Source organism: Syngnathoides biaculeatus, chromosome 9 (genome assembly GCF_019802595.1).
Source record: "Syngnathoides biaculeatus isolate LvHL_M chromosome 9, ASM1980259v1, whole genome shotgun sequence".
NCBI classification, from domain to species: domain Eukaryota; kingdom Metazoa; phylum Chordata; class Actinopteri; order Syngnathiformes; family Syngnathidae; genus Syngnathoides; species Syngnathoides biaculeatus.
In genome coordinates this window covers 13,117,333-13,129,753 of record NC_084648.1, presented here as the reverse complement: position 1 = coordinate 13,129,753, position 12,421 = coordinate 13,117,333, and the positions used below count along the sequence as shown (strand labels likewise).

The 12,421-nt window shown below is 40.3% G+C and overlaps 1 protein-coding gene across 1 annotated transcript in view; it reads left to right on the top strand.

Annotated features, from left to right (window-relative positions):
* LOC133505796 (cilia- and flagella-associated protein 251-like) overlaps positions 1-12,421 on the top strand; it is a 48,688-nt gene that overhangs the window by 35,070 nt on the left and 1,197 nt on the right. The gene's annotated exons all lie outside the window — the stretch shown is intronic.

Here is a 12,421-nt window from a genome sequence, read left to right as displayed (position 1 = left end):
CAAGGAAGTTTGTTTAATGAACTACTCCTGTGTTCTACAAAATGATAGTTGGGAGTAGGGTTGGGGATCGTTCAAATCTGAGTGATTCTGGTTCTAAACGTCATTCTGATTCTTTTAGGGGGCTGAGTAAAAAAAAAAAGTTTTTATGGTTTAAATTTCAGGTGTCAAAGTCAAGGCCCGGGGGCCAGATCTGGCCCGCCACATGATATTATGTGGCCCGCAAAGCCAAATCTAGATTTTCCTTTTCCATGATTCTTTAAAAAGCTGTACCAAAATTTCAAATTGTCCTCTATCTTAAATGATCAAGTTGAGATATTACAAGCATTTTTGTGTTACCAAACATGAATAGTTGAGAAACACGTTACCCTTGATTTCTCATTCAGATTCTGGTTCATAAATTGATTATGATGAGACAAACATTTTTGTTTCACAGTCAAAACACCCCTCTGAGGGGAAACCCGAACTACAACGTGTCCCGTGAGGAAAAAATGAGTTTGACACCCTTGGTTTAAAACATTTGACCCTGGATTCTGTATAAACAGTACTACGATCAAACTTATGAACTAAAAGTCTTTGTGGAACTATCCCCATTAACTTGTTGTTTAATTAATGTTTCAGTTAAAAGTTAAATAACACTAAGAGTTATTTAAGACTCTTTCATCAAGTTAAATGGTTTATATGTTCAAGTTTTAAGTTGACTTCCTGTTTGAAGGTTGTAGCCTTTTGTTTTAAAAGGTAGACACCAGAACTCAGCATTTTGGCACAAGAAGTAACTTGACACTGACTGAGAATTGACTTCACTGAGGCGCCGCGCAGTGTAGGCTGAGGCTCGGAGCGCGTCAGACGCAACACATCGAAAAAGCCTCTTTGCGCAATTTAATCTTATTCCATGTGTTGCACTGACGCAACTGGTCGTTCATTTTAACAAGGTTAAAACACTTTTGTTTGCTGCTTCCGTTGGATACAGCAACACCTTCGTGCGTGCTGTTCTTCGTTGGGTTTCGGCATTTATTATCAGGGCTTCGGGAGACTAGGTTTCGAAGTGGAAAAGAAATTTCAGTAGAACTGGAACATTAGTCCCAGTTCCAATTGGTTCTCGATCCTCTCCCTATTTACAGTACAACGAAAGTCAGGGTTTGGTACCTACCTCACCCTGGTTTTACAATTAGTTTATATTTGATACCGTATGGGAACAAAGTGGAAAAACAAAAATGCAGGTTTAATGACAGCAGAAAATTATTCCAGAAGGAGTTTGTAATATACAAAATATATGTAGTAAAATAGAAATACTTTAAACTTTGTTTTTCAGTAATGTGCAACATAAGTACTTTCTTATTTTTAGGAAATAAACTACAGACACGTGCAACAGTAACACTTGTGTGTTCTAATGGTGTTAGCACAGTGAAATAGTGGTTGACACATCTGTCTCATACGCTGGAGGTTCTGCGTTTGAATCTCAGACCTTTCTCTGTGGCGTTTTCATGAGTATCTTGTGCTTGCATGGGTTTTCCTAGCATTCATTCCACCACATGCCAGAGACCAGTTCCGTATTGTTTGAATCATATGCAGCATGAAAGAAAACAGACTGGACACACATAATAGCTTGTGTAACTCAATGCAACATGAATATGGAATGCATACAATGAGCAATTCACTCGACGGGGATGGTAACTGTGGCTAAATAGTTTCCACACAACTCTTACCAAAATTCCTCTGAGGCTCCTTCCGTGCCAGCGTGGGTGCTGCTGTTTTGGTGACCAATGAATTGCCATAATGGGCTCACTAGTGCCACCCATGTCTACGTATGAGCAATTTGAACCGCGAATTGACTACGTCCACCAATTGTGCTGAACATACTTTTACAAATTGAATGTGCAGGGTTGAGCCTCAAGGGCATCCAATGGCACAAGCTAATGCGTCGTGCCTGCATGGTCTGCTCCGATAGATGTTTTGGTGCGCTAATCCTCCTCAAACAATGAAGGCTGTGAGAACAGAAGAGAGGTTAGGCCAGCTAATTCTTTCTGCGATCACATCGTTTAGATGTTCAAATGCACACGGGGAAAGTCTGATGTTTTGCCCTGCCCCGGTTGTTGTTATTGCACTGTCACCATTTTTGATCCAATGTACAAGTATAGCTCAATTAATTAGAATAGTGTCAAAATCTTAGTTTAGTTATTTCAATTCAAAAAGTAGAAATCCTTATGGAGATGTATTACATACACAGAAAAATGTCAAAAAATTTTAAAAGTACATGTACTACATAATTTATTGGATTAAAGGTGCACAATATTGGAAAAAAATGGCATAATGATTTTAACCGTGTGATATATATACAGTGCACAGTACAGTACAATCTTTCCAACTTTAAAAATTCTTCTAATTTTGCAACCCTATATCAACTGTGGGGGTTAATCAATTTGTGATGAAATACTTTTGTTATGAGGAAATCTCTCCAGTGTTTCCAGCTCAGTTTTGCAATATTGAAGCACTACATTGCTTGCATCTAATTTTTCCTTTCTGGACATTTTGTCTTCTTAAGACAATAAGATAGTTGATATAGAAATGCTCTAAATGGACAATACTTTTTCTTGACACCTTTCATCAAAATAACTGCTCTATGATAGGCTAAGCTCCTTTACAAATTATGACCAAAGTTCAGGGATTTCATTTTTCAGTCCGCTAATGATAACATTAACTGTCTGAATTTCCACTACACTCATTTTTTAATCAACATAAATATTTATGTTGTAAATTATGCCCGCTTTTCAATCTGGCTATCATGTAGTTTACCTCAATTTACATCACGTAACATCTTTTTTGACAGACGTGTCACAGTAAACTATAGAAGTAGAAATGGCTAAAGTCATTATTGTGGCTATTTGCCATTTTTTCTCCATCACTCTCCCTTAGTCTTGTGACAGGTAAGGGATTTTTTTTTTTTTTTTTACGAGTGGTGCCATTGGAGAAGTTTTAAGTTTTACAATATTGCCCCACCCTCCTTCATGCTGCAGACGAACTCCTGTCAAAATGTCATCCTTTTCTACCAAGAACGCAACATTGTCCTATCCAAGGAACTACATAGATTTCATAATATATATAAGATGATTCAACTGATTTTCCATCTCAATAATACAACGCTAACCTGTAGATTTTCCTTTTCCTTGATTGAAAATTTGTCTGTCCATCCCCATTTCCAACCTTATTTTTGTCTTTCAAATATTGACCTGTAACTACTATGTAATGATGTCCTCAGCCTCTTTGCTAAGTCAGAAGTATTGATATTCCTGGAATGACCATCGTTATTAAGTTGTAAGGCCTCCATGGGTGGGTGGGGGTGTCGAGCGTCTTCGCAATGAGGAAGTTCCTCGGACACGTGCGCAGCCGTGGGATTCATTCCTCAGCCAGAGGGGTCACGGGACCAGATTCCACAGCCCCGCTGGGTGGGCGGGGTTGGGGGAGGCCATACGTCCGAATGGCAGCTGCTCAGCGGTGACATCGCAAGCCAGACACTTTTAAAGGGTGCCCGTCAGCAGGGGAGTTTGGACTCGACTGGTGTGAGGAGTTCATGACGCTCGTTCAAGCCATTTGAAGAGCTTCCTGACTTCTTCCTGGAACATGACTTGTTAGTTTCGATTTCCCCCGCCATTGCAATGCTGCGGCATTGCCCTATCCCCCGTTTCTCGTCCGGCGGAGCCCGGAGAAAGACTGCAAATAATGGGAAAGACAGGACTTCCGCCAAATCTCCACCGGAAACTAAAACCCTCGATGTTGCCGATCCGAAGGACACTGTTGCCGACCCTTTACCCCCTCAGAAAATCCTCAGAATATTTAGTATTAACATCATCGCTCACGGTTTGCCCTTCTGCCGCCGACGGGTGAGTGTCGAATGTTTTATGATTATGACAAATGTTGAGCGACCTCCCAGCAACCCAATGGAAAATAACAAAATATCAGACATCTTTTATGGAGGACATCGAAATGAACGACTCTTGATCAGTTTTTAGTTTCAATAGTTTGAGATATTTTTGACCAAAATTAAGTTGGTCAATCTTGCCTATGCTGAGACAAATTCCAAAGGGCGGAGAGAGTTATTCACCCACTGACGATTATTAATATAATGGTAAAGTTACACAAAATGAATATTGGCACTGTGTGGATATTTTTCCCACTGTAGCTCCACCCACAGATAAATGACACCCGACAATGCAACGTATGACCTTAAAAAGTCCGTCGGCGAAGAGCCTAATTTTAGGTTTGATGTTAAAACGTTGCGACGGCGATTATGCGTCATACTTAAAAAGGAATATACTGCGTAGCGTCTATGACAATCAATCTATATGCTATATTTGCACTTGTGGACCAGTGTTTGATTCATTTTAAACCACTTGAAAAAATAATTAAAATCAAGCCCACTATATGATATATGATAATTTCATCCACTTAAAATCTCCCAGTTTATTCCCAAATTGTATCGTGAACCCAGTGTACCAAGTTTAACCAACCATCTTAATGTAGAATTCATCCATCCACCCATCCATTTTCTTAGCTGATTATCCACGCAAGGGTCGCGGGGAGTGTTGGAACCTGTCCCAGCTGTCAACAGGCAGGAGGAGGTGTACACCCTGAACTGGTCGCCAGCCAATCGCAGGCCACATCGTGACAGTCGCACTCACAATCACACCTACAATTTAATCAATTTCAATTTAATTTAGAGTGTCCAATTAATGTTGTTTTTGGGATGTAGGAGGTAACCGGAGTGTCCGGAGTAAACCCACGCAGGCACAGGGAGAACATGCAAACTCCACAAAGTCGGGTCCGGGATCGAACCCGGGACCTCAGAACTGTGATGCCAACGCTTTACCAGCTGGACCACCGTGCTGCCCTGTACAATTCTTGTTTTGAAACATTATGGGATTTTAGCTTTTAAAAAAATGTTGACAACGGACACGAAGCGAACGTTCTCCTCGATGCCTTAGCATCCTATTTAGCTGCTATTAGCTTTAGCTTGTAGATCGCCCCGGCAGCGCATTCCTCAGTAGTTGCCGAACAGCGGAAAGCAGCGAGTATGAGCGACTTTCTTTCTATTTATTTTTCTCAATTCTACACGACCACGTGGTGGCTGCTGTTTTTGCTTGCATCGTTACAGCATACTGCTCTTTTTTTTTTTTTTTTTTTTCCCTGTGACTAAAGTCTTTTGGTTGTCCCCGAAAATGCACTTTAGAGGCATTTTCGCCCAAAACATTTCGGTGGTTGCATTTTGAGTGTATCAGCAAAATACACAAATTTGAACATTTTCCAGTGAAACGTTGACCCGTTCTCGCCGAGCAAGAAATCTGGTCACTGACTGTTTTTCCGAGAAGTTTGTATAAATTTACATGGAACGTTTCCTTCCTTTCACAGATGTTTTTTTTATGTCAGGACACGGGGAGAATTAATAACCTCCTCCTTGAAAGGCTTTATGTAGTACACTGTCTTGTATTGACGCTCCTGTTTTGGGGGGTATTTTTGGTACGAGGTTTCAGTACAGTGAACCCGTGAATATTTGCGGATTTGCCTATTTGCAGATTTTTTTGGGTGGGGTCGCCATCATTATTTGCTGAAAACTCACCTGTTTGCTTTTTTGTCATCAGACCAGAGCCATGTCTAATACACTGTTGCTTTAAGATATGAGTTTCATTCATTCCTTGACCATGCTCGTAACTCCTCTCCAATTGCCTTTTGCAATTGAAATAAATAGAGATCTTATTCATAACAAAAGAAATTTGCAATATTTTTAATGTGCATGACACCATTTGATAATATTATACTTTATAAAGAAAAACAAGTAATGACAGTAAGCAATAATGTTAAATGAAGTATTATACAGTTTTTGCCACATCAAGACAAACCTGCATTGTGAAATACACAGTCGGACATTTTGCTTTAAGTGGTGTTACTCCCCCCCACCCCACACACACCGATTTTACCCCCAGGTGTTGGTACTTTTTATTATGAACGAATACCCAATTAATAGGTCATTATAGATACCTTCCTTCCCTTTGTACATGCAGGATTGGGCATCCAGCTGAAGCAGTAAAACTATGAATATATATTTAAAAAATACAAATATAACTGGATGTGTTAGTAATCAGTACTATTACTTTTTCCTCGCCCACACCCGCCCCATGCCTTGAATTGCTGGCATGAACTGTAAGATGATCCTGATGTTCCCACAACAGCTACGGCCACGTCAAACCCAGGAGTGTAGGCTGAAGTGCTAAGAGCGCTTTATTACTAAGACCGAGTGCTATTCACAAATCAGTGATGATTTGAATCTTGATTTGAGGGGGCCAGTCTTAGAATAATTTATGCTAATTTAACAAGCTACAACTGATATCCTGTCCAATTTACTTTAAAAAAAAAAATACAAAATATTCCACAATTTTGCAGCCCATTTTTGGCCAATGCCATTTTGACTTACCGCGAATATTTTCTTTACATGTTCGCCGTTGTACTTCGTTCTTGCAATTGGTCATGGATCACGGATACAAAGAGTACAATGATTATCTCTATGGAAGGAAGCGTCATTAGCTAACCCCAAGGAGGGCCACGGATGTTCATGCATCACAACTGAAGGAGACATAGCTGGAAGTGGACGGCAGAGTTGTGCAGCATCCAGCACACCGTAACGATTAGAGTGAGGTTACTAGCCAGCAACCTGGTCCCATCCATTGATGACTGTGAAACCGACCTTTGGCCACGGTATGGAGAGAGGTCCTGGTTCAAGTCTGCCATTTTAAACAAAAAAGAAAAAGTCTTTCCAGTTTAATTAATACCGTTCAAATAATGAAATTGGATTTTACATTTATTGATCTATGATATCTTTATTTCGGAGTAGCACAAGAAGTAATGATTGGATTATTATCGTCATTACTCACACAAAGAATCGGGATTTAGAGGGCGAGTCCGAACATACTTTCTACTTTTATATAGCACTCGGAATTGACCAAAAGCGACATGATACAACTCCTGTGAGCTTTTGTCACCTCATCCAATCCATGATGGAAGTCTGTCCACTATTAGATTTCAACTGAGCCCATCAAACATTTTGTCTTTAGTAGATAAATGATCTTTTCTTGGCAATAGTTAACGTAATGCCGATGTACCCATGCTTAGGGTAATTATTGAAGCTTGTGTCCTATCATTTCTTATCAGCGACTAACAAAATGTACTTAATCCATAAATGCCAATACAACATTATTCGATGTACGTTTAAACTTTCATTTAGCTAAAGATGTCAGCTGTCAAGTAATTATGCGTGCTGCTAACAAACATTTATTTTACTGAGGTGGAAATGTATTTATCTAGGTAAGGGCGTAAGGAGCGTAGAGCAGAATACTGCAGGAGGTTGAATTCTATCGCCCCTGGGCTTCAAATAACACGGGAGGGGACCGTTGGGGGGCATCTGCCATTGACTATTCTGAGAAGCACACCCCATTCCTGGGGATATGGAGCCGACCAATGCTTTAAGTGCGAAGTAGCCGACTTAGTGTTTCCCCCAAATTTAGATGGCAGAAAAACACTATGGGATGACACTACTGTATTGTAAGTTTAAAAAAAAAAAAAAAAAGATGGTTTATGTAGTTTGTTCAATGTTTTTGCTTGGTTGTCGCTATTTTTTTTTTTTTTTTTGCCAAGTCTGAAAAGTAATTTTTAAGGAAAAATAACCTTTTCTCACCCACCCACTGCCTTTGATGTCTTCATTTTTTTTGCAATTTAGTCCATGTAAAGCTGCGCTGTAGCTCCATTTTTTGGACGTTTATAACGAGGCGCAATCTTCAAATAGTTGATTTATTCATTGTTTCCTCAGAACTCTTGTCACGTGGAATTGATAGTTGATAAAGCCTTAGGTTTGACCAGTTGAAGGGAGTGTAGTACTCCCAACAGAGTCAAAGGCATGTGCCGCAAAAATTGGTTTCGCCAGTGTTCTGGGGAGTATTAAAAGAAGAAAAAAATCTGCCCCAAAAGCCAGTTTTACTTGACAACATAAAAGTTGATTCATCTGTCACGAGTAGACTCACAAAAAATTATACTATCTCTGCCTGAAAATACACAAAGTATGTCATTTTGGTTTAAATCTATCATTTTACAGCAAGTTTGAATGTTTGCAGGCTCATTCCAAGAATCAAAATCAGCTTCATTGGCCACGACACCCTTGTCCAAGAAGAGATTGTCAAATTGTGACCAAATTTGAATGTTTCTTACCAGAAAGGCAGGCAAGTTTGAGCTTTTAAGAACCTTGAGCTTTCATCATTGTGTGTAGGTGTGGTGATTCATTGTAAACGCTGGAATTCTAAAAGGTCAACTCCACAAAGTCTCAGAGCTTGACTAAACATCTTGCTTGTGATCCAGGTCCCACCCAAAGAAACTCATAGGCCTTCCTTACTAGGATACAGTTACTCCACTTGACGCAATTTTCAGACTTTCGAGGAGATTTATCCCTCCATCTGGTGCACCCCAGATGGGTGTGGGGGTTTGAGGATTTGTTCATCTTCTATTAATTATCACTGTTTTGTCAACATATTACACCTTTAGCACTGTTTGAATTTCATCTTCTGCAAGTTTGGTCTTTCCGCAGACACTTCAGCTACAACTCTGCGTGCCTGAACCCTTCATCCAGTTTTTGTGTCTGTGTCGTATTCCCGTTAATGGCCTCCCACAAGGTGGTCTGATGGATGCTGTACTCTGGTCATCAGCAAAGATGGCCGATGAATATATCTTTAATAGGCTGTTACCAATATAGTTTGCCTGATGGGGTGGCTATGAACCCTGTTGACTGCACTCATGATGAACTGCACTGCGATTTGGACGTTTGCTGCAGTCCTTGACCTCTCAGGATGTTATTCCGCCCTACCCCTTTTTTCTCCTCCGCTGCGCGATATCTTGTTTAGCATCTTTTCTGCAATCAAAACTGCCTCCCGCCCTCTCGTTTGATATCACAAAGACCAGCGTGAGGGCTTTCCTCTCTGTTCAAACCACACATCCTGTGGAGGGTGAAGAAGAAGAAGAGAAAAAAAACAAGCTTGAGCCATGACTCTTCCCGGTATTCGTATTCAGCCGGCGCAGTATCAAGTGCGTCTATATTTAACAACTGTAAGGGAACGGTATTGTAGGTGTGTGTGTCTGTGTGTGTGTATGTAGATAGACATACCTCAGCGGGCGTGTCAGATGGCAAGGCGGGGGGAAAAAAACATAAGTTTGGTAACAAAATGATTGAAAGGCTTTTGTTTGCATTTCTGGGATATCAGATATACCAGAAATTTCATTCAAAAATATTTTCATAGTCCAGATCTCCTCACTTTCAGTACCCACCTTCTATTCAGCGAGGTCTTAAATTTATTCGAATCGGCCTTAAATGGTGTTTAGGTTGTATTTGCCTTCCTTCTAACTTGCCTGTATAAATTTTTTAAAAAAGTAAATAATCGTGAACTCCACCAAACCCTCAATGATCCCTCACGACTCAGAATTAGGCTTCTACGCGGTATATCCTCAGTTTTCCCATCTGAAATTACTCCCGAGGTCTGAAAAGGGGTACTTCACTGCAATTTATACCTTGGATGATATTTAGTGTACATGAAATATGTGCCTCTTCATCTGACCCCGGACAGAAATATGTACAGTCTGTCATCTATAGTGCTGTGAGGCCTGGTGTTTGGTAGGCTCCATGGACGGTTGCTTAGTTCTTGCAGTTGTGATCTGTATTCTTTATTTGCTCCATTTCATGACTTTGTCAGGTTTGAAAATGCCAGTTTGAAATGGAAACATGAAATATAATAGTGTCTACCGTGTACAAACCTTTTGCGGCGTTATTGGATTTGCTCCTGAGGAGCCCAGACTACAAATAAAAGGAGCTTGCGCAAGGCCGTTTCTGGCTATTTTGACCATGTTTGAATAGTGGCAGTTGATCTGTAGGTTGGAATTGCAATGTCACGATCAAGCAAAAATCTGAAGGCCTTCATCACCGACACATTGTGGCTAATAGGCAGATAAAAGATTTATGTAGTTATTTTCACTCTTGATGGATCTGCAGGGGCTCCCGAACATCCAACTATTTGCAAACAAGCTGTTAGTCACTTTTGTTACCTTTGAAGTACACTGAAGAAAAACATACCGTATTTTCCGCACTATAAGGCGCATTTAAAAGCCTTTCATTTTCTCAGAAGATGACGGTGCACCTTATAATCTGGTGCGCCTTATATAATGATCAATATTGAGCCTTTAGTACAGCTCCATCTAATGGATGCATAACGTAACCCCAGCCTGTAGGGTCTGTTCTATGCGCTTTATATTGCGGTGCGCCTTATATATGAAAAAAGTCTTCAAATAGGGCATTCATTGAAGGTGCGCCTTATAGTGTGAAAAATACAATAAATATAATACTTATTTAAATTTTTTCATTAGCTGAATTCAAAGATCCATGTCTTTTTCCATGTACAGTGAAGACGTATTTGTCTCAAATATTGTTAAAAAATCTACCAATCTGTATTGCTGATCACCCCTGCGTTGCCGAGATGATCCATCCGCTTCCCAAGTGTGGCCTGTCAATATGCTAATTAGACAGCATGACTATTCCGCAGGTGTGTCTTTGGATGCACACACCACAATTAAGGGCCACTCTGCAAATTTGGGGTTCCAGAAAACAAGTCAGTTTTGGGTGTGACCACCATTTGGCTCATCCAGTCCAATACATCTTCTAATAGTTTATCAGGTTGTTGATTGGCCTATGTAACAATGCTGGTGCACACCACTGAAAAATGGGAGCAAAACGAAATATTTGTTTTTGTCCAACATGTGTATGTCTATTCACTTTCTTAACACGTATGGGCCACTTGAATGTTTAGCATTTTGAACCTCCCAACCGCAGACTAAAATCTCTTTTCAGTTAAACTTTTCTTCTCTTCTGCTCCTAACGCCAAAACACTGAAATTGCTCTTATGCAGCAAAAGCCCTCCTCGGATACATTCCAGCGGATACCAATCTCAACCTGAAATCGATTTCTGTAAGCCAAAAGAGAGTTGGCCTCAGCAACAAAACATCACATCGCACAGGCCAAAATAAATACCTTCATTACCTCTCTTCTGCCCTACAGACACACAAAGGTCCTTTAATAGAACCATTAAATCACGTTACCCAATCAACAGTTTCATGTTGTTGGTACACTTATTTTCTCTTTCCTACCTGGTGGCCAGTGAGCTTTTTTTTTTTTTTTTTTTTTACCCTTCCTGCACCACATTTGATAAGACCACATCTCACACTTTTTTTTGTCTGCCAGTTGCTTATCCTTAATTGGTGCGAATTGCAAACTGGAAAAGTTAAACGCTGCAAGAAGTGCACAAATTTGGAGATAGAACCACAAACACTAAATTCCATTAGGAGCTCACAGAACGCCTTCTTTGCATCATCTGCCCACATTTGAAAGCAGGAGTCCATCTCGGCCCATCCAAACCTCACTATGATTGAATACCAATGTTTTTTTGTTTTTTTTTTTTTTTTTGAGGGGGGGGGTGACAAAGCCATGTGGTTCTAGTTATAGCACCGCACATAACTGAACTTAATTCTTCACAAGAGTTGAGCTATTTTACCTTCTATGAGCGGATAATGCGGTCCATTTCTGATCCTGCAAACCTAATCCAATTCCAAATGACTAACAAAATTGCCCTTTAGTATACCAGGTCCTCTTTGTTTTCCACCATGTCAGTGTAGCACATCAACAAGGTACGAAAAGTCCCCTTAGGAAAAAAATCAAACCTACCCCGTCCCCCTCATTTATCACAGACCACCGCTGCCATAGACAAAATCCACAAAGTAGTGACCAAATATTTTCAAGGTTCATGCATGTAGTTGTTGCCTTTTATTTATTGGTAATGTGACTGCTGACAATATCAGCAAGGGGAATTGAGAAGTGTTTCGTGTGATATTCTCTGCTCGTATTCAGCAAAATGCTTCAGAATTCTTTGGCTCCTGCCTCACAGTGCAGATGGAGAATGACGAGAAATATACTGTGAAAGCAACCAAACAGTTTTTTAAGGCGAAGAAGCAGAATGCTATGGAAAGGCCAAGTCAGTCACGTGACCTGAGGCGGGTTGAGTATTTCACTAGCTGCAGGCGAAAACTAAAGGGAAAATGCCCCAAGAACAAGACGGAACCAAAGACTGTTGCAAACGAGACCTGGCAGAGCATCACCATGGATGAAATACAATTCCTGATGATGTCTCTCCGTTCCAGGCTTCAGGCTGTAATTGACTAAAACTTTGATTTGCAACCAGTATTCAAAAGTGGAAGTTGTATTTATGATTGTTAGATTCTCACAATACTTTTAGTCTGTTAAAAAGAAAGTGAATTCTTGTATCATCCTGATTTGGATGTAAATGCTCTCCAAATA